The sequence below is a fragment of the Bactrocera tryoni genome, chromosome 3 (genome assembly GCF_016617805.1).
Source record: "Bactrocera tryoni isolate S06 chromosome 3, CSIRO_BtryS06_freeze2, whole genome shotgun sequence".
NCBI lineage: Eukaryota > Metazoa > Arthropoda > Insecta > Diptera > Tephritidae > Bactrocera > Bactrocera tryoni.
The window spans coordinates 70,713,761-70,735,209 of NC_052501.1; the positions used below are offsets into that span (position 1 = coordinate 70,713,761).

Below are 21,449 nucleotides of genomic sequence, written 5' to 3' on the forward strand. Positions count from 1 at the left end.
AATGGTTGAAATAATAAAATAAATCCATATACAACGGAAGTGGTTAAATAATGTTCAAAGTTGAACATTTTTTTGAACAGTGTTGCCACCTAAATTTTGAAATTTTGAATTAAAAGGTTGAAATAATAAAACAAAAAATAAATAGATTTCGAACTAAGTAATTTAGGAGAGATTTCGCGAAAAAATATTTTAGAGATTTTCTGAAATTTAAGATAAATAATACAGTTAAATATTTCGAGACTGATAGTAGATAATATCATGATAGTACTTGTAAATAAAAGGTATTTAAGAAATATGTGCTTTATACATACATATGTATGTACATATGTATATGTATGTATGGTATAGCCATGACACATTTGATGGTATCAAAAGAGCGTCTTGTATAATGGTCCAGGATCGGTTGCAAGAAATCCAGTAAGCTCTTTGTCCTCAGTAAGACTAGCCTTTCCTTAGATGTGCGTTATACCTTCAGATATCTCACCAATGGGAATAGAAATTAAACGCCTGAGCAAATTTTTATTGGCCACAAAGCGTGTTGTTGACTTATAAGTTCGTATACAGGTGCTCTTGTTTTGTAGATTTACAAAGAACTGCATATAGTAGTCCAAGTGCGACCTCTGGAGCAGCTATCAAACCTAAGCTAACCTATTATGCGCTTCTTAAACGTTATGGCCATTATTGAGCCACGCTGCTGACAACAACTCATCAAATCGCTCGTAAAATATTTCTTCTTTAATTTCTGTAATTTTAGCTTTCAATTCCAATTACTATTATCTATTTGGTTTTCAAAAATCATTCTATCCTGGTCAACATGTATCGGGTTTTCCAATATGAATGATATAATTTCTCAGTATCGTTTCGGCTATATTTGATATATCATGATCTGTAATTTTTTTTTCATTATATTCAGTAATGTTTACAATTACATCATGGAAAGATATAAGCAAGAACAACCTTTACAGATTATTCAATTTTATTATCAAAATAATAATAATCAATTTAGAAAATCAGCTTCTCCTATGAGGCTCACTTTCATCTGAGTGGTTTGGTAAATTAACGAAAATTTCGATTTTGGTGCGAAGAAAATCCATAAATTATTCATAAACAACCATTAGGCTAACCTAAACTGACAGTTTGATGTGATTTTTGGTCTGGTGGAATCATCGGTCTGTACTTCTTTCGATATGAAGCTGGTAACATCGTTACTGTCAACGAAGAGTGGTTTAGATCGGTGATAATCGACTTTTTATGGCCGCAAGTGAAAAAAGTTGATCTGGACAATATCTGGTTCCAACAACAGGGGGACGAGGGCCACACAGCAAGTGTAACAACTGAATTATTGCGAGAAAAGTTTCGAGATTCGCTTATATCAAGAAATTGTGACATTGAACGGCTTCCAAACTGTTGTGATTTAACACCATTAGACTACTTCTGGTGAGGTTATTTGAAATCACTGGTATTTAGCAATACACCAGATTCTCGTCAATATTGAAGCGGACTCTCTTCAAGCCTTAGAATTCAAAATTGAACGTGTTATTCATGTCTTCATTTGATTTAGTCTATAAAGTACACGAAAATTGTTTTAAACGAATTCGTTCCTGCAAGAGAAGTCTTGGAGGCCATTCTTGAATGTTATTATATTCAAAACTTAACTGTATCGATTGAACTTCTTACTAAATAAAAAAACATTTGAATTTTCCTTAACAATCAATGTGTGTTTTTAAGAAATTTTATTACTTCTATTGGAAAACCCTGTATGTCTACATTAAAAAAAATACATTGAACTCTGTAAACTGGCAAAATTTTAAAATTTTCTGAGCACAAAATTCACATATTCAATTTTATTTTGTTTTTCTAATGCTATAGTTATGTGAGTTAGTATATATTGTAATAAAAATACCAAAAAAACAAATGTTATTACCGTTATAATTTTTTTAAACCTCTTGACTGGCCTTTAGTCACATTTCCATCCAATATTTTGTTTTTAGAATTTCTGTATTTAGATTATTTTTTAATTAGCTTATGATTAATTATTATTTATTTTAAGATATAAATATTTTTTTTTGTTTTTAGTAGTTTCATTAATATTTTTTTCTAACTTCAAATGTGAATTAAAATTTTTTTCAAGAAGTATTTGAAACACATTATTTGCAATAACCGATTTTATATTTTTTTTTTGTTTTTTTTTATATTAAATTTCTTTTATTTAACATTATCTATTTTCTTTACGCGCCTACGCTTTGTTGTTGAAATTAGATTTTAATTTTTTTAACATCATGCATATTCACTAAATTTTTTTACATTTTTATTTCAGTTTTTATTTTACTATTTCATACCGCAAATTTTCCTTAGTTATTATTTCATTTTTAGTTTTCCATTTTTTTTATTAATTTTATTTTTTTTTTACTTTTATTTCCTGCACAACGCGCCACGTTACGCTTGAGTGCAGCAGCTCACACAAAAAATATCAATAATTGTTGTTCTTGTTGTTAAGTCACAATTTTTAATTTGACTAACGCACTAAACGATTGTTTAACGCACAGACACCGTCAATTTGAGCGCTGAATTGAAAAGTGGCATAAACATCGCAAACTTGTTGTCACTCTCATAGTCGGCAAGAGACTGAACGCATCGGCGCAACTGAAACCGAAACTGAAAACGCCAAACTGCAAACCGAACCGAAAGCCAAAAATGAAAACTGAAAAATGAAACTGAATTGCATGCATGCGAAACCACAAACAAACCGAAGCGAATGTCATGCTCAACACCGCAAAGCAATAGTAACTACAAAAACAACAGCTGCAGCAGCAACCACAACAACAAAATAAAATGCGAATTAAAGCAAAGCAGCGAATAAACGATGATGGATGCAATGGAGTAATATGCGCAAACACGCACACATGCATACTATGCACTTGTGTTAGTATATGCATACATGCACACACACGCACCGACATGTAAGAGCACGTCCATATTCGCGTGGGGAAAAGAGTCGCCGGTTTGGTTGGTGCGAATCTTGAATGAACATCAGACACTTTGTTGCTGTCGATTGTTGTTGTTGTTGCTTTTGTTGGTTTTAGTGTTGATTGATTGTTGTTGTTATTATTATCTTTGTTGTTCTTGCTGCTTTCCTTATTTTTTGTTGTTGTTTTTGTATTTATTTTTCTTGTTGTAGTTGTTGTTGCTGCTGCTGTAGTTGCTTTTTGTTGTTGTTGTTGTTTTTGTATTTGTTATTCTTGTTGCTGCTGTTGTTGTTGTCACTATAATTTTTGTTGTTATTCTTGTTGTTGTCGTTGTTGCTTTTGTTGTTGTTTTTATCACTACTTTTGTTGTTATTGTCAGCATTGTTGTTTTTGTAGCTGGTTTTGTTGCAGCGTGCTTGCATATCTCATACATATTGCTGTTGTTGTTGTTGCATTCTTGTACTCTTTCAATGACGACAAACTCAACGTACAAATGCAAGAACAAATACAAGCGAAGAAATCTCCGAAAGAAACATTGCGCACGAAACGACAGATGAGCTGATGAAGAGCAAAATGTCAATATGTAAGTAGCTATGGTGTAATGGGTGTGAGGAGTGGCGCAAGTGGTGGGTGGGGTGGCGTGCGGTGTGTTGGTCGTGCGGTGTTTTGGTCGTCTTGTTACGAATGACAACGACGACGAATAGGCGGCAACGGAAGCTGCTCCGCAGTGTGCATAGATGCAGCGGCAATAATAACAACAACAACAACGGTACGGCACCGGTGACGGTGATGATGCAGGCGAAACAAAAAACCGGCGACAGCAGCAACTACATAAGCAAATGAAAACAAAACATTGTTATTGTTGTTGTTGTAGTTCTTGTTAGATTGTTTAACAAAAGCATTGACAATGCGCTGAATGGTGAATGCCGAAGTTGATGATACGAAGATGGAAGTAGTGATAGAACAAAAAGAAAATAAGCGAATATTGAGTGAAAGAGTAAAACATTACAGACTTTTGGTTTATTTAGTTGAAAGAAATGAAGATGTACAAAAACAAAAGAGTTATAAAATAATGGAAACAAGATCTGTGGACTAACGTTCTGAGAACTTTTTAGTTATGGTTGAGAGACTTCGGTAATCTTTGCAGGCTGCTGTTAAGCATTCGAAGAAGTTAATGCATCCGAACACCCAACGGAATGGAGGTCTTCCTCTTCTTCTGCTTCCCCCGGCGGAAACCGCGCCAAATACTCTTTGAGCTGAAGTGATTTCATTCTTTGGGACGACATGACCTAGCCAGCGTAGACGATGCCTCTTAATTCGCTGAACTATGTCAACGTCGTTGTAGATCTCGTACAGCTTGTCGTTCTATCGACTGCGAAGGACCATAAATCATCCGCAGAACCTTACTCTCGAAAACTCGGAACGCCGACTCATCAGATGTTGACATCGTTCATTGTTCTGCTTCATATAGCAGGACGGGGATAATGAGTGACTTGTAGAATTTGATCTTTGGTCATCTAGAGAGGGTTTTCCTTTTCAATTGCTGAAGTAGCACCTGTTGGCAAGATCGTATTAATTTTACTCACATAAATTATGGTTGACAACATTTCAGAAAGGAATGGAAAGGAAAAGGGTATTTCTTGATTCTAGTTTTGCTGGAAAATAATCGATTAAACAAAATGCTTTACGTGGATATCGATGAAGGCAATTCCATCATAAACTTAACTTAACTCTTAATTAGATAAAGAGACGAGTCGAATTGCTCCGTTAGTAATAAATCTTCGACATTGCTTTTGTTTTGAGGCATTCTACTATAATTAGGAGGAAAGCTGAGGTCGGAACTGTCCCTGCTCGTCTAAAAGTTAAAACTCGTTCCAGAGACCAGAGAGATACTGTCGTGGAAACGGCGATCTTTCACATCACCGGTGGACTACGAACCACACCGACAATGGCGGTGAATGCCTTGCTGCTTAGAGCAGGTGTATAGCCTCGAAAGCTGCTCTTAGGCTTAAAGAATCTGGGTACGTGGCTGATTGCGAGCTGTAATTACATTCCAAAATGTTTGGATTTCCCGGTCGCCGAGCCCAGGCCTGGCTAGCTGCTCAATTACTTTCGAGGAAGTCATGGGAAAGGGAGGAATCGTTATTGGAGAGGGTTGGTGAGCTCTTTTACGGACGAGATAACACTGTCGGAAACTTTCAATCAACTCCAGTTTTAGGCTTCCTGGCCACTGCAAAGCGATGGTGACTGCCATAGTAGATCTACTGCTACGTAGCACAGCCTACTCCAGAGTGGTGACTATATATTCCGTTAGCAGAACAACGATATTAGCCCTGAGTTCGCTGACTGTACACCCAAATAGGGAAGAGTTTTCAGCTCATCTCTGGCATAGAGTTTTTTTTTATTAAACTGGTTTGGGTTGCTGGCCAAAGGTATTGCAGGAAACTAGTGAAAAGATGTCAGCTTATCTCAAGCATCGAGCATTTTATCTTTAGACTTTTACGTTTGGGTGCTTGGCCACAGCGGTATTGAAGGAAACTGTAAGGCGGATGAGCTTGCTATGACAGATACTTCGCATTCAATAACTGCAGAATGGGAACAGAATGAGAACAAGGAGGAGCTGGCTTCTTGTGGCTTGCTACTTAAATCAGCAAACGTTGGTCAATTACCAGCAGCTAAGCAGTCACAAGTTACTTCTGCCTCCGGATGAATCGAAAGTGGTCTAGCTCTTCGCTCTCACCAAGGCACAACTTTCAATGGTTGTTGCAGTTCAACACTGTTCGATTGGAATTCATGCAATAAGATAGAACAACTTACTGGTTACCAGCTGCATAAGTTGTCTGGAATAATATGAAATAGAATCATCCCAACACTTAAACTTCGAATGTCGTCTGATTGAGATAAAAACACCTCCAATCATACTTTTAGACATCCGAGTGAAATAGAAAAAAAATACACAAGGAGATTTTTGATAGGTTTAGCGCGTTTGCTGCAAGTTCCGAAACAACTACAGGAGCTTTTCGTCTGCCTTCAAAACGGACTGTGATACCCACGCCATGCTGAGCGATCCGCCATCTAACCTAACCTAATCACATCACTGTTAACTTTCATGCCTTCGATGTTAGCCTTAAAATTCAAATCAACGGATCTTAAAGCAGCGGCTCTTAGAGGTCGCATAGGAAGTTGCTGCGTTAGGCTTACAGAACTTTATAATTTCTTTATAACAAAGCGGTTATATTTGACAGATTAGTATCGAATTATTTGTGTCTTAATTATAAAAATTCAATACTCACTTATACCCAAAATATAAGGTTTATTAAGCATCTCTTAGTATATTGAAAAAACCGGATGTTATTACTTGGACAGAACTGGCAACATGGCCTCCGTGGCGCAATTGGCTAGCGCGTTCGGCTGTTAACCGAAAGGTTGGTGGTTCGAGCCCACCCGGGGGCGCACAAGTTTTTTGTAACTAATCTGCTCAATTTTAGTTAGATATATGTACATATGTTCTTAATCGGAAAAATTTTAATAAAATAAAAATATGTCTGCATAATTATATATAATGACCTTGACATAGCTGAAGAAATAAATATTATCTCATAAAATGATGAGCTGATAGAAAATTTTATAATAACTTTTTAATATAAATTTTTGGTTTGTTTTTTGTTGAAACTTTAAGCTTAATCAAATCCATTAATACTATCGAGAGGTTCTTTCAACAGAAGCTTCACAGTAAACTGATTATATCTACTTTTATAAAGCGATAAATATATGATAATTAAAAGCAAATATATTCAAGAATAAAAAAAACTGAATTTATAACAAAAAGTTAATTGCGCCCCCGGGTGGGCTCGAACCACCAACCTTTCGGTTAACAGCCGAACGCGCTAGCCAATTGCGCCACGGAGGCTGACATCAGCAATTTGCACAGTGTTCTTTATAAGCGTAGCCACAATAAAACAATAAGCATAAGTATGCAGAATCAGAATATATGCACTTACAGTGATGGCGAAAATAATGAACAAAGTTTTATGATATTAAAACTGATTAAATATTTTACGTTCTTAAAAAAATAAAATTATAATAAAATTGCTAAAAACTCATTTTAATCTCTGATTTTATAAATATTTAGGTTGTGTGACGCATGCTTAAGTATGTAAGCTGGTTTAGAGCCCACCAAATAAGGAGCGAAACAAATTAGTTTGTAAGTATGGAAATCGCAATCGAATTCCTTCGAGAACACAGTTATAAAGTGAGATTCTATCGACTAAGATGATTCTTGGAACTTTTGCTGAAATACACTACAAAACGGAAACTCAATATATCAAGTTTCTAGTAGAATAGGTACATGTGCTTTAGCGTGATATTTATGTTTCGCAAATCTGAAAACTGCAAAACAAATCGATAACCATTTTCACCAAAAATATGCAATAAATTGCTTAAAAAGAAAAGTTTCTCTTCTTTATTGGCGTACATGCCACTTAACAGGTTTTAGTCAAAGAAAAGTGTCAACAAACAACAAATACCACGGACTAAAAAAGGCACATGAAAGCACACGCTCCGCCAAAACAAAGTCACCTTATGCGATCTCAAAGAACTAGATGAAGTATCAGAATTAGATCCTTGATGACGAATAATTCAGCTCAAATTAAATTGTACCTCCATTTGACAGGACCATTAGAAAGCCTGAAACTCCAGAACCCCTGCTAATTGACTGCATAGCAGTCTGCAGATGCGGGATAAAGCCCCTCAGAAGCATGTTTCCAAAGAGGTTTCACATCGCCTCACTAGCACCTAGCAGTATATTGGAATTTAACAATATGCTGTTGCTAAGTGGGTCGTTGTGACTTAGAAGAGGGCACAATAGATCTTCGGTCGCATTGCAATACTCATCTATTTATCTTATCTTAATGATCAGTAGTTCTTTGTATTGAATGTCGGCCGGCCAGTATAACTTAACCTATTCGAGCCAATAGAAGGCAAGCGAAAAAGGTGGCTTGATGTTGGCTACAAAATCGAACGATCACCAATAGATTTATCTGGGATACGTTGCGTGTAATGACGAAAGCGATTCCTTTATAGAAAGGAAGTGGCTACAGAAATCACGGAAGGTGACGATCCCTATATGATGCGAAAGCATTAGCCCTCTTTATGGTCTAAAAAATAGTGTGCGAGTAACTTCGTGATCTGTTTTGAAAAATGCACTTTTCGTGCTCTTTTGCTAATTGATGACAAATGATTTCAAAACCCTCTTTACCCAAAAATATTTAAAAAATAACAAGGCCTTAAAATATCTATATAGAGCCTAGTAAAAAGAACTCTATTATTTTTGCATTAATTTCAAAGTTTTACTTCGCCTTGTGAGTATGATCCCATTAAATATGGTCAAATATGCGACATTTTGTTCGATAATCTATTCACAATTTAAAGATAGTTCCATAAAATCGCGCCCATAAAAATCTTCGTCTAACTATTTACAAAAAACAGACTGGAACAGTTCATAAACTTCTCCAAAGGGGTTTTTTTCACCAACGAAATCTTTCACTATAGTCAGGAACAGTTAGTACCTACTTTGGGCTAGCTTTGGATTATAAGGTGAATGTGTAGGTATCTGCTAACTTAACACCGATAGCTTCTGGTATATCGTCGATGAGTGTGATCCGGATGGTAGTTCTGATGGATTACAATTCCTCTCCACCAATCTAATGTTCGAGAACGCCAAAAGTAAGAATACAAAAACAATATTGCTTGGATTTATAAAGAATATATACATATAAAATATAATACAGAAATCTTAAAAAAAATTAGAATCTCCCCGACGGGGAATTGAACCCCGGTCTCCCGCGTGACAGGCGGGGATACTGACCACTATACTATCGAGGACTGCGAGAATTTTAAGACAAAAGTGCCATTTGTGTTTTTTCCACTTAAATTATAGGAATTACTCCACTCTACTCACCGCTTGCAAAAACGTTCGTATATACTTATATGTGTATGTATGTATGTATGCACCGCATATTTCTGATTTGCTGAAAGAAGAATGGGTATTAAAATATATGTAAGTCACTACTGAATAAATGATTAGATAGTTGTTATAAATAGATGTATTTAAATAATTTTCAAATTTTCGGATGATATTTTTTTGAAAGACGCTTGTATTGTGAGTGTGTAGAGAAAGAAATTGTTCTATTGAGAGGCCATAATTGATAAAAAATCTAAGGAAACAAGGTAGAACCTACAGGGAATCGATGCTATGTACATACTCAATGCTGTAAAATACAATGATAAAGCAGAGAATCATGGGGAAAATGTACAAAAATCAATATAACAGGACAGACTGGTTACACGATATTTAAAATCAAGTTCTAACCATCCTCAAAAATTAAAAAAAAATAATAATAAATAAATAAATTGTCGCTTACTGCTCTTACAAATCGTATGAAGCTCTTTGAAAACATTTTGAATATAAAAAGTTCGTCGAAAAGAACTCTTTTCACGAAGAAACCAGTGGTTGCAAGAATAAAGTACGCAAAAAAACATTTCAAATGCCCATCTACAAAATGGCGGAATGTGATGTGGACCGATGAAATCAGAATTGCTTCTTTTTGAAGGAACAGGATCCAGGAGCAGGATTCACTACCAAACACTTACATAAGATCATTCCAGGTTAGATCTAAATCCACAGCGACCATATTCACAAACTGAACGAAAGAGTACAGACTTGATCTTAGTAATGGTTTGTCAAAAAAGTCTTCCGGTATTTTTATTGAATTTTTTTTTTATTGAAATTGAAATGAATTTTTGATGACTCATGCCCAGCTCTTGACCGACGCTACGGCTGCTACTTTGCCGGTCTCTTTCGACCAATTCAGCGATTTTATCGCAATTTTCGACGACAGGCCTTCCGGAGCGTGGCGCATCTTCGACCACCTCTACACCAAATGGAAACTGTATCTGGTCCATAAACTGCACAAATTTTATTGGCGGCTTGAGATGCATTTTTGCCTTTATCGTAGTAGTACTGTAAAATATGCCGTATTTTCTCTTTATTTTGCTCCATGTTTGCGACGCTATAACTCACGAAGGACTTAAAAGAAACTACAATCAATCAAACACGTGTTAGCGCGTGAAATGAGCTTTCCAAAAAGGTGTAGCATGACCCGATGCGACGAATAAAACTAGTACTACGCGCTTTCAGCGCCAACTAGCGAAAATACCGCAAGACTTTTTTGACAACCTAATATAACAGTCGAATGTGTTAAAATTCTGACTTTCAATAGCTTTAATCTTCTAGGCGAGACACTAGACAGCCGCATTTATTGCCAAAGTACAGAGCGGCAACAATATCCTCAAGTCGCTAAGCTTCAGACATGCCAAAAGACTGCACTCCGGAACATAACATCTATGCAGTGAGGCCCGTTTGCTCCAAACTGCATAGAGAGGAGTTCATTATGCTCCTTATGAACTCCTCTCTATGCAGTTTCTGCTGGGGTGTTTTCGTTGAAACCATGGTGTTGACGACATAACACCAAACGCTGACTAAACATCGACACAACTAGCTTCAGACATGCCCTGACCGCCATTCACGGTGAAGCCATAAAGAACTTCACCGAATCCCTCTCAGTGAATGACGTACTTGGAGTCAAACCACCACCTATTGCAGGCGACGAGCTCTTGTTGGCGCCAGATTCGAGATTGACTCTTGCTCCGCTTCATTATGCATTCCCCACAGACTAAATATAAGTCAAGCATGCAACGAGTCCCCGCATGACTATACATCTGTTAAGGATTGGTTTGCATTTGAAAGGTTCGACATAATGCCCTTTCCAGCATGTGAAATGGGTGTTCTTTTTGTTTTGTAGCTCGATTAGTGCATACCAAGTTCATCGGTTGGTTTTCATATTTTTACAGCCTTTCAAATCGAACAGGACTGCTAAGCTAAAGAGTCTGTGCGGTATTAGAGGTGTTCTGTTTAGGAATTTGAGTTGAAAAAATTTCCATCACATACAGCTAATTTGTCATTTTAGTAAATGGCTGTGGTTCGACCCTACAACCCTTAACCACAACACAAATACTAGTCTTAGGTGTTAAGGAGTGTTATCATCATTTTCGGTTTTAGCAACATAAAATTAGCATTAAATAGCTTCTAACATAACAGTCGCGAAATTACGGTAAACTAGTGTAACTATGGTACTGTTTGATAGTTTATTTAGTTACAAAAATCGGAAGAAGTATTAAAAAGAATTAAGCAAAATAAAAATAAATTTGCACCTGACGGTGCTCCGTTTACTCCCCGACGGGGAATTGAACCCCGGTCTCCCGCGTGACAGGCGGGGATACTGACCACTATACTATCGAGGACTGCGCAGTTCTTTTGACAAAAGTAGTACATGAGCATTTGAAGTAGAACATTAAGTTGGTGTAAAATATTAAGCTACCACAACGACTTTTTTCACCTCACACGGAGCATATTTTGATGAAAAGTCCGTTGCTTGTAATGTTTGATTCTTTTTTTTTAATGAAATCCAAATTTTATGGTTTCCTACTATTTTTTGAAGAAAAAACAAAGAAACTTCAAATTAATGGGGAAGGTTTATTATCTAACAGAAAGAATATTTCTTGGCTTTTATTTGTTGAGGAATATCTCGTTCAAATGTTGGCCGCGGCTACGTCTCAGATGGTTCATTCGTTGAGTCCAATTTTCAATGACTCGTTCGAGCATTTCGACTGGTAACTGGCGAATGACTCGCATGCTATTTTGCTTCAAGGACTGAATCGAAGCGGGATTGTTCGCATAGACTTTGGACTTTATATATATATACATATATCCCCACAGGAAAAACGGTGTGATATCACACGATCTTGGTAAACAGTCGATCGGCCCAAAATGTGAAATTATCTGCTCACCGAAGTGTTTTCCCAATAAATCCATTGAATGATGCGGTGAGAAGTAGGGCTTCCCATTTAAGCGTGTTCAGGAAGACTTAACGGGTTTGGCAACGTGTTGACGAGCGTAGTCATGCCGCTGAATCACTTTTTTATGTCTTTCTTTATATTGTGGTCATAAGGAAGACAAGTTTCTTGTGTATGAATCACTCCTAGCGTATGTAGTCGCTTTTAAATGCCTTGGCGGGCGACTCCAAATGCTGAAATAAGTAGGATCCTCATCGAGCAACGTCTCTAACTCACCGTCTTCGAAGGTTTTTGGTTTCCTTCACGTGGACGGTATCGCAATTGCCGCCTTTGGATCGTCGAAGCCAACCACGGCTCGTTGTTTCACTTGGAGCAGCACCTCCGACAACTTTTTGACACTGATCCTCATCGAGCAACGTCTCCAACTCACCGTCTTATAAGGTTTTTGGTCTTCCTTCACGTGGACGGTATCGCAATCACCGTCTTCGGATCGTCGAAACCAACCACGGCTCGTTGTTTCATTTGAGGCAGCACCTCCGACAACTTTTTGGAGTTCGATTTCTTCAACTGAAAGAAGAAAGTCAACAGAAATGACGATCACCAACTGTTGGAGCCATCTATTGTCAAACAGCACTAACTTCGAAATGCTACTCACTCGGTCTCAAAAGGTAGAGGTAAAATTACCGAAGCGCACACTTTCTTTTAGCTATGGTTCGACAAGCTTAGGGTTAAGTCTCGGCTAATAGTAGAGTTGCTCACATCGAGTTGAAATTAATTTTTAGCTTTTCTGGGAAGTAGTTTTGGGTATGGGGTATGGGGTATAAATTTGTAACTTATCGGTCTTCTCTTCTTCTATAAACGAAAGAACTCAATACATATACATACATACTTATGTACATATGTACATACATGTTCTGTATCTAGGCATACATAGATTTGCAGTTGTCAACGAATTACCTTTTGCCTTCTCTTTGGCTAAAAGTTGTTTTATTAAAATTCTTGGAAAATTTGTTTAATCAATAACGACAATAAATCAATTTTTAATTATGATTTTTTTTTTAATGTTTAAAATTTTTAAATTTTTTGGAATATACTCCGCATTTCAAAGTCATTCGGTCCTGTGGCGCAATGGATAACGCGTCTGACTACGGATCAGAAGATTCCAGGTTCGACTCCTGGCAGGATCGCTTGAACTACTTTTTTCATATTTTTAGTGTTTTTTTTTTAACATTAGTTAAATATAACAGAATAATTTATGAAATTTGCTAATAAAACAAAAATAAAAAAATATTGCGCCCCCGGGTGGGCTCGAACCACCAACCTTTCGGTTAACAGCCGAACGCGCTAGCCAATTGCGCCACGGAGGCATATTTTAAATAGTGCCACTAAACACATTTAAGACGACAGAATATTCTACTATATCTCAGTTGATTCTTAAGAACCAAAAAAAAAAAAAAATTTCGAACGTTTCGTATTATTTAAAAATAGTAAAAATTAAATTTGGGAATATAGCTGGTGCCATTTGTAGGCAATGATATAAAGTAGGCACTTTAAAAAATTTCAAGTTAATCGGTACAGTGTAACTTTGAAAAATATAGTTTCGAGAAAAACAAGTTAAAAGTTACTGTTCCGTCCGCATCAATTTGGATTCAGGGTCAGCAAAACATCTATATATCCGAAAATAATTTAAAGTTTGAAAAATCTTCTTGAAGGAATTTAAGATTTTTTTTTTTTTATTTCAAGCATAGAATATCGCCTTAAGCCAAATAATATCATACATTTCGGGCATTGGACTCAATTATAACAACTTTACTTTGAATTGGAGATAATTTTGAAGAGGAAAAATCAATATGACTGTCATTAACATCTGTGTGAAATATCACGTTTATTCGTCAGGGTGAATGACAGTACTTGGCGATAGAATCTCCCATCACGAATCCCACACCGAATTTGCGCTCCTTTCCTTTATGCCCACTGTAGTAAATGCTACAATGACCTACTCGCCTCAGTGCTTGTTTCGTCCATCGCACTTCTTGGACCTCGGTGGTGTCGGCCTTTACTCTTACGAGCACATCAACCAACTGGGCAGCGGCACCTCCCCAATTAAGAGACCGAACATTCCAATTTAAGGAGGTATTATGGTCTAGACGCATGAATTTTAGGCATTTCTTAAACTAAGATAAAAAAATGAAAAACATTTTTACTATCCATTTTTTTTTATGTTTTTTATTGACATTTTAATAATATAAAAAAAATTGCTAGAAAAAAAAACAAAATGAAGTGGGGGCTCAAAAAAAGCGGTGCTTTCTGGTTGACGTGATTTCAACCCTTGTAGAGATCTAAAACACAAAAAACAAGAAGATTCTTCATTAGTAACGATGTCGTTATCAGGTTAAACATTTTCAAAAAAAAAATAAATAAATAACAAAATGGCGCCGACTTGAAAAAAAAATTTTACTCGATTTTTTCGACCTTTTCGAATTTTTTAAAAGTACTTCAAATCAAAATTCTTGGAAATCCAAGGCAGACACGATAGAGCATTGTATAAAGAAGATATATACCAAATTTCAAAGGAATCGGTTCAGTAGAACTTGAGATATGTCAACCACCTCAAAAAAAGGAGTTTCGAGAAAGTTTAGGAGACAATTCTAGTGAACACGGACGCCACGTCACAAAATCGGCTGTATCTCCGAAAATAAGTCGAATTTTGAAAAATCCTTCCAAGGTCATATTTTTGAAAGTCTAAACTTTCAAAATATGCAAAAACAAAAAATTTATTTTTTTCAAAATCCTAGAGCAGAATATCCCCTTAAGCTATGTATATTGGCATAAATTTTTGCGACTGGATATTTTTCGTTTTAATATTGTACATTTAAATTGACTCTCTTAATATTCGAAAACATGGCAATACTGTTCATAGTTTGAATGCATTTTGTGTTGCATAATTTTAGGGGTTGTTATAAAAATAAACTTGCTCTATTTGTTGTTAATTATTTTACTCACATTTGAATGTAGTATAAATGACAGTTCTGCCAAAAACTTTGATGTGGGTCCTGTGGCGCAATGGATAACGCGTCTGACTACGGATCAGAAGATTCCAGGTTCGACTCCTGGCAGGATCGCAAAACTTACCTCTTTTTTTAAATTTTAATTGTTTTTATTTTAAATTTTTATTGTTTTTATTGTAAATTTTATTTTTTTATTATAATTTTTTTGTTATAATTTTTTTATTTACTTTATGTGCTCTTCCGATCTATTTATTTTAATTTTAAATTGATTTTATTTAATATTTATTTATTTTTATCAGTCAAAAGCACGTACATTTTTTAGAATACTTTTGATCACTTTGAAGGCGACGACAAAATAAATATTGATGAATAATTAAATATTTTATGTTTTATGTGCAATTTGCGGGTGCTTTTTTCTCACAATGTATGTGGTGTTATACCTTTGAAGTTCTCTGGTTATTGTTCATATAATATGTACGAGTGTATTCGGTCTTTAGTTTAGAATACTATTATTGCTACAAACAGCTAGTAAAGCAAATGAAACCGTTAACGCACGTAAAATATAGTACCGTTTTATTTTCTAACAATTGCGTGGACATTTTACCGCAGCAAGTATTCATTAACATTCCAAAGGATGACGTGAGAAAATCCACTGAGCTCTGAGATATTATAACTACTAGCAAAACGAAATCTTATGGGTGTTTTAGGGTGTAACTAGTTAGCGCCACAAAAGAAAAGAACAGGGAAAATTTAATTCTAAATTTGATTTAAAAGATTTGGTTCTTATATTAATATGGTTTCTCTCTTGTATCTCTTTGAATCAAATTTCGAAACATCTTACTACTGATTATGAATTTTACTGCGTAGCTTGTTCTTAATGCGAGAGAACGTAAGATAAATCCTTCATTAGGTTAGGCTAAACAAGCTAGGTTAGGCTAAACAAGCTAGGTTAGGCTAATCAGCGTCGCATAGACCAGTTTTGGTACTTTGCGTTACCAGCCGGAGCCTTGAGGATGCCTGCGCTTGAAACGAATTATAACAAACTCTGTAAATATATCACTTTTAGTCTCTCTTATCATCAGGCCCTCAAATGCTTGAAGCGTTGCCTTGCCAATATGTGACAAGTGCACAAGTCATAGTCATGCTCCCTTGTTTCCCTAGTTCCTTACCCTTGACATTTCCTGCAGTATTTTCAAGCTGTTAGCCCCATTTTGCTGACGTGAGCCGCCACCAGTGAATATTCCAATCAAGTTCCTACAATCCCTACAGTCGAGTGCCAGTAGAAACTTTGTATATTTCCAACCGTTTCACATATATCTTTAACAGTTTTGCATTCAGCTGGATACTTCCATCGTGTTTTGATATTCCTTATCATGCTCTTGTCCAGATCGTTGTATAGCTAAAGCTTGGGTTTATCAATGTTGATTGTTTTCGGTTGACAGCCCTACACCACTCTTAGTAATTTCGTTCACGATCTTCTTGACCTTGATGATTTTGTGACATGGCACCAATTACAGTTGAATTCTCTTCTTTTTGGCGATACTATCCATTGTCCCCTGCTTTCCAAAACACTTCTGGCTGATGTGCGAAACAATGAGCACTTGGAACCTTGATTGCTGTTTGGCTGACCAAGCAGATGTTGATTTAGGAACATATGCATTAGCGGCTAGATCCGCGGCCTTACCATGCCTAACTGGACATTATGTCCGCGCATCAAATTCGTTCTTAATTTTCGAGCCATCCGCTCGAACTTAACTTTACGCCATTTATTTTTATGTTTACTCTGAACCTTCTTTCCCAATTTAAGTGAAATCATGTGCTTACAGTCCACCGAGCAGTCGTCGTCCCAACGAATTTGCTGCGCAGTTTTCAGAGTAGAAATCTTTGGATTCAGATCTAGCACTAGTTCAAGAGTCGCCGTTGGAGTGGTTTTTAAAAATCCAGTTATGCATAGCGCAGCGAATTCTTTCCATTGGCTTCCGGTATTCAGATTTCTCTAAGCTTGTATAGCTCACTACTGCACCAGTGTTTGAGAGAGGGAGAAAGCCCACAAATTGTGCCGAACTCATTGCTGTCTTTTTGTACTCATTCTTCGACATTTTGCTTCCAAAGTAATTTGCTGTCCCAAATATTTGGTACGGTTCTAGAGAGAAAGTTGTATTCCACTTATCAAAGCGAGACTCCACGTAGGAATATTGTATTTCTAGTGAAAAAACCGATCCATTTTATGCGGCTTCAACCGCAGACTCGCTAGCGATACTTATTGGTCTTAATATACTACTCTGATACCTCTAAACTTTTTCTATAAGTCGAAAATTGATCGAATTCGGATGACGGCATATTCAGAGCCAGAATTGTTATTTTTTATTTGTGAAGTCCTCTCTCGAGGAACAAAGACCACACTCTACAAGTCACTCATGATCCCCGTCCTGCTATATGTTGCGGAGACAACGACAGAGTCGACGTTAGAAGTTTTTGAGAGAAAGTGCAGTCGATGGAATGATAAGCTATACGAGATATATGAGATATACGACGATATTGACATAGTTGAGGTGATTAATTAAGCGCCGGTGGAAGCAGTGAAAGAAGGAAACCTCAACTTCGTTGGAAGGGCCAGGTGGAAAAGAAACTGGCTACACTTGGAATCTCCGATTGGCACCAAACTGCGAAAAGGAAGAACGACTGGTGCGCTGTTGTAAACTCAGCTATATAAGCGGTGTCTACGCCATTAAAGAAGAATAAGATTTATGGAGTCTATCATGAAAATGGTTTTACTAAAATATTCACTGATACTGATACCCCCCCTGGTAATATATTCCCTTGAAAGCAGTAGGAAGCGTAGCCTTGGCTTTCTACCACTCGACGCATTAGCTTGACATCAAAGGACACATCGAACTTAACGTCTCCAGCGCTGAAGGACACACGCAACAGCTTCCACACGCTCCCCACACAGAGCTCGTTTGAAAAATCACAATTAAATTGCAACAACGCTGTGGCAATTCGTCATGTCGCAGCAGTAAAAGTCAACAAATTAATTCCGTCTAAATATCCAGTGCTTTGGCCAATAAATACAGTTAGCTCGTTGACGTTGTGGCAGCAACAAGGAAGGCGACTGCATAAAATATGGGTATCGGTTATAAATTTGTTGTAATTTGCAGTTTGAATGACAATTGCTGAAAGCAGCAACAATGCTTTGCCGGCAAGTATTGCTTGCTACGGTCGCTTGCTGCAAGGGGCGCCAAAGTGGCATGAGTGTGCCACCAACAGCGGACCTCTATCAAGGCGAAATTGCTTGTCCAAGGTGATGGATGCGTGCAATGACGCCCACAATGGCGCGTGTTATCTCGCCGTGCATCTCTTTCTGGTCTTATTTACAACTTTATTGCGTGTTTTTTGGTTACTGCATGCCCCGCTACGGTCTTATGGTCGTCGGTCGTGGGTTAATGTAATGTCAGCAGTAAACAAGTCATTAAACATCTCACGCGCAATTTTCCCTTTTGAATATTTTCATTTATCTTCACTAAGTATACTTTTTTATTCTTATCTATTGCTTTGCTTGTTCCTTTGCGATTTTTGCTCGACTGCATACGCTCGTGGGGGAAAGTTAGGTTATTGAGGAAAGAATCGCGAACTTCCCTTTGGCGCTCTAATGGCAAAGCAGTCGTATTAGTTATGAGTGAGTGCTTCCTTCCTTCCTTCCATTCTTGCATGCTTACTTTACATTCGAAGTTATTAAATTTATTTATCCTGTTTTTCGATTTTTCTACGATAATTCAGTTTGAGCTCGTTCCCTCTTTCGGTGCATGCATTACAAGCAATTAAATTGTGGCATTCGATAACCTTTAGTCAAAGGTTAATTCAGTGAGTTGTCGGCGAGAAATTGCTTTGTTAAAGACAAAAAGATAAAAAAAGAAAAGACGTTTACTTCGGTTGCTTTCAAGCTATAATACCCTTGACAAACGCAAAAGTTTCCACGCAAGAACTTGATTATGATCGGTCAGTCCGTTATCGGTGGCTCCGAAAAATGACCAGATTCTAAGAAAGAAAAGACTGTCTGCAAAATTTCAGATCGATAACTCAAAACCTAAGAAGACTAGTGAATTAGTACAGATATATAGACGGATGGCTTAAATGACTCAGCTCGTCCTGTTGCATCAGCTCAACGTCATTTAGGCTACCGAAACAAGCATAAATGGCTGCTAACAAAGAGGCGGTACTGCTACGAAGTGCAGTCTCTTTCGGGGTGCGCTCAAAGCTAGTCATACTAGAACTGACATCAAGCTAGTTCGTCATCAGACTCGTTTGGGTGCCTGCTCAGCACGGTATCGCTGACAAATACAACGCCGACGCGCAAGCCAGATGGGTAACCGCTGGATCCACAGACTAATCCTGGACATCCATTTGTGGATAGATAGTCAACATGAGGACATAGACTTCCACCTAATCCTAATACTGAGTGGACTTGGATGCTTTAGAAACTATCTGTTCCGACTCCATCACGACGTTATTCCGTACTGTACGACGTGTAGAGAGGCTGCACTTCGTAGCAGTGCATAGAAGACTCTGAACACGTATTTTTCAATGCCCTCGTTTTCATATGTAAGGGAAAAATTAAAAACTTCACTTCCGGTGGAAAATTTGACAGCACTCATGTGTCAGTCCTCCGGTATATGGAAAGCTGTCATCGAAGTGTCTGCTCTAATTATGACAAAACTAAGACATATCAAGTATATTAGTCGTCAGTCAGTCCGTATGATAAATGAGACTTAAAATCATCTCTCCCATGAAGTAATATGACTTGAGAGTAGGTTAGTCTTAGCAGATTAAGGTTCCGCGCTCCGGCTTTCGATGCTTCTTCCTACTATAAAAAGACGTATACCCTTGCCTCGATAACATCGGAATAAGACCGAGTTGGATCTACCTTGGCTTCTTAAGTACTAGCATTTGATCAATGTATCTCGCGTGTGCTTAACAGACGCTGTTCGACTACCCGTTCCTGTGCGACTGCAAGACCCTTTTAGCCTAAAGTTGATTACAGGAGATCTTTTGAACTACCTGCTTTAAGCAAAGTTCATCTTTCCGTTAGTTAGCAAGGGTTTTTAATTGACTCAGTCCAATAGGCACTCATGTGGTAAGGCTAAAAAACTTGTCGGAAGCAGGTAGACAAAACTGTATGGAAGAGGGCGAGTTAGAAACATCCAGGCTCTTTCTCCTCCATTGTCCTGCGTTTGAAAGATAAAAAATGAATGATCTGATATATATGAGCTTTAGGTAACACAACTTACCGGCGTTCTAGGTTGTCCAAATGACATCCCAGTTAGGATCAACCCCTCAACCAAGTTTCGGGGAAAATCATGAATTGCATTTAATTATTTCGCATCGTGATCTCTTTTTCATCTCCTCTCATCTGCTGAAGAGTCCCGAAGGTACACAAAATTTCCTAGAACCTAAGCTTAGATGTGTTATTTCGTTTTCTGCTAGCTCATCGGTACGATAAGATCACAGATGTCTCATCCTTAATCCCGCAACGCGGCACGATTGTCCATAGGATCTGTTGAGATGCTTTTAATTGGTTTCTTTTCGAACGACTGCTTTTAAACTTATCAAGTGGATGCAAGTAAGGAAAACAGGAGAGTGAGAAGTTTACTAAATATCTTGCGATATATTTAACCAGTAAGAAAACAGCAGAGCTCCTACTTGTACCTATTCTACTGATATTGAAACGGAAATTCATTTCCTATCAAATGTATAAACGGAAGGGAATTGCACTTCCTGTCCCGCTGTGGCCAGGCGTTCATCCGAGTCGTATTAAGAAATGGCTCGTTTCAAAATATAGTGAAGCTAAGTAATCCTTTACTAATCTAGAGCAAATTACAGTCAGTATTGCTGCATAGCTATCGGAGTGCATTTTCACCTTTGTAATGTAAAGTACGGTCTGAAACAATAGATCTGTTGCTACTTGAATGGCGTCAACTCAGATTGAAAAATGAAATTCAACTGCACTTGAGAGGCCCTGTCCACAATGCAACTCTCGGAAATCAGAACGTCCTGCAGACGTTTTTCAACAGGCCCGGTAGAAGTGTATCAACTGACGACTGGGCGTTGTATAAAACGCGACTTGCAATATTCAAGTCCGAGTTAAGAAAGGCCAAGAGAAATCATGGAAAATCTTCTGCAAAAAAGTGGAGGTCTGTTATAAGTCTATAGGTTCAGGCGTATTTTCACAAAAAACTCTGTTTGAGCAGGTTATCTAAAGGTCGCAAATTGTGATTGATGCTCACTTCTCGCAGGATGATGGATGGTAAGGTTAGCCTCTTGTCTGACTTTTAAGAGGCCATTGCCCTATTGGTGTCCATGTTGTAAGGTTGGGAATTTTAATAGACGCCGTTTGCAGAAGTTGTAAGGAAGAAGATGAGCTGAAAACAACTCAACACTTCCTTCTTGACTATCCCGCGTTTGGGAGGTCAAGACTTAAACACTTGGGAGCGCATATCTTCAGACATCCCATCGAACTGGCGGGAGTTGAAAGGACCACATATAACAGTCCACGTGCGATCTTCTA

The 21,449-nt window shown here is 37.5% G+C and overlaps 7 non-coding genes across 7 annotated transcripts; 3 read left to right on the top strand and 4 right to left on the bottom strand.

Annotated features, from left to right (window-relative positions):
* Positions 1–6,345: 6,345 nt before the first annotated feature.
* Trnan-guu lies at positions 6,346–6,419 on the top strand. The gene has a single exon. It is a non-coding gene; the product is annotated as a tRNA-Asn (tRNA).
* A 383-nt stretch (positions 6,420–6,802) lies between these two features.
* On the bottom strand, positions 6,803–6,876 carry Trnan-guu. The gene has a single exon. It is a non-coding gene; the product is annotated as a tRNA-Asn (tRNA).
* Positions 6,877–8,777: 1,901 nt separating this feature from the next.
* Trnad-guc lies at positions 8,778–8,849 on the bottom strand. Its single transcript has one exon. It is a non-coding gene; the product is annotated as a tRNA-Asp (tRNA).
* Positions 8,850–11,255: 2,406 nt separating this feature from the next.
* Positions 11,256–11,327, bottom strand: Trnad-guc. The gene has a single exon. It is a non-coding gene; the product is annotated as a tRNA-Asp (tRNA).
* A 1,666-nt stretch (positions 11,328–12,993) lies between these two features.
* Positions 12,994–13,066, top strand: Trnar-acg. Its single transcript has one exon. It is a non-coding gene; the product is annotated as a tRNA-Arg (tRNA).
* Positions 13,067–13,172: 106 nt separating this feature from the next.
* Trnan-guu lies at positions 13,173–13,246 on the bottom strand. The gene has a single exon. It is a non-coding gene; the product is annotated as a tRNA-Asn (tRNA).
* Positions 13,247–14,928: 1,682 nt separating this feature from the next.
* Trnar-acg lies at positions 14,929–15,001 on the top strand. Its single transcript has one exon. It is a non-coding gene; the product is annotated as a tRNA-Arg (tRNA).
* Positions 15,002–21,449: the final 6,448 nt, after the last annotated feature.